Consider the following 1,664-nt stretch of genomic DNA (forward strand, 5'->3'; position numbering starts at 1 on the left):
TTTAACCTTCTCAACAAGGGGAAAAAATGAGGTTTTGTGTCAGTCAATTAGCTTGTTAAGCTGCAGGTCGGCCATGTTTGTTTGTTTGTCTTCCTGACTTTTTTAAAATTTTCTGACAAAATAGCACATGAATGCAACGCTGATTAGCAGCCAATCCATCCCAGATGTCGGACTTTCCCACCAGCTCATGAACGCACAATTAGCCAGTAGAATTCTGGTTCTTTAGCTCCGCCCACTGAGGTTTAACTCAACCAATCAGATTATTTCTGCCTCTAGAGCAGCTCTGTCTTGAGAAATGTTTGTAGAACTGAGAGTCCGAGTTCATCTTGCATTTTCTGATTCAGTTTACCTGTCTAGTAAAGAAAGTATCTATCTACCTAGTGTTTCTCATAAGTTCCTTAACTTCTAACAAAATTAGTCTTGTGTGTTGCTTTCACTACAAGCTGAAGAGGAAAATTGCTTTCGCTGAGGAGGAGTTTCACTTCTTCACTCACTTCATCCAGCCTGGCATGGAAAATAAGCGATCCTCTCCTCCGCTCTGCCTTCCAGACCTGAGACGTTCCAACTGGGGGAGCTGACGGTCGTGTCGTCCTCAGCGTTGGCCCGGGCCGGCGACATCTGCAAACACTTTCCGAATCACCGCACCAGCTGACCAGCAGAAGAAGAAAGGACCAGTTTCTAATTTGATTTTTTGGAGGAGTCCAGTTTGTCGGGTCACTGACTGTATTTCCATATGGCCCCGATGTGTCATCCGGCGTGAGAAGCGCTCGGCGAATGTTCGTAAATCTCTGCGCTGCTGGCCGTCACCTCGTCCCGCCAACGTCAGGGTGACACGACGCCAGGGGAGGAGAGGTCCAACGTGGGTCCAACATGGCCGCCACACGGCCTCAGACAGCAGCACACGGTTTAGGGAGGAGAGCATGGCGAGTTTCATGGTGTGCTGAAGTTGGGAGGGATTCTGATAAACCTGATTCTGGTAAAGCTGCTTCGTTTAGCGTTTTATCAGCAATAAATTATTACCACATTCATTTTGAGAGATGAGTATAATTAAGGTAACGAGGCCGTCACAAAGAAGTCTGTCAGCTCTACACTGTTGTTACATCGTTTCTCCACCTGGTCGGATTTGGCGGGAAATCTACTGGATTGCTTTACGGCACAAAACAGGAACCTTTTACTTTGCAAGTAATACACAACTTTATTCCAGTTCCACTAGTCTAACTGATTCTGTTTCATTTTCACATTAGCTTAACTAGCTTACCACGTTAGCTTACCACGTTAGCCTATCACATTAGCTTACCACGTTAGCTTATCACATTAGCTTACCATGTTAGCCTATCACATTTATTTATTTATTTATTTATTTATTTATTTATTTATTTATTTACCAGGGACAGTGCACATTAATCAACATTTCAGTTTCCACATCAATGTAAATGTGCCAGAGTTAGCTAATGAGCTAATTTTCATCTGTAGTCCCTGGGCAGGTTATTACAAATTAGTGGCCTAATGTTGTCAATACAATGCTTCAGCAAGCACTACAGTACCACACAATACAATACAATACAATACAATACAATTCAATACAATACATAAATGCATTACAAAAGTAACAGATATATGTAAAAACAATGAGAGTATGTAAAGGCAGTGCCAGAGATGAGGTA

This window comes from Centroberyx gerrardi, chromosome 21 (genome assembly GCF_048128805.1).
Source record: "Centroberyx gerrardi isolate f3 chromosome 21, fCenGer3.hap1.cur.20231027, whole genome shotgun sequence".
Classification (NCBI taxonomy): domain Eukaryota; kingdom Metazoa; phylum Chordata; class Actinopteri; order Beryciformes; family Berycidae; genus Centroberyx; species Centroberyx gerrardi.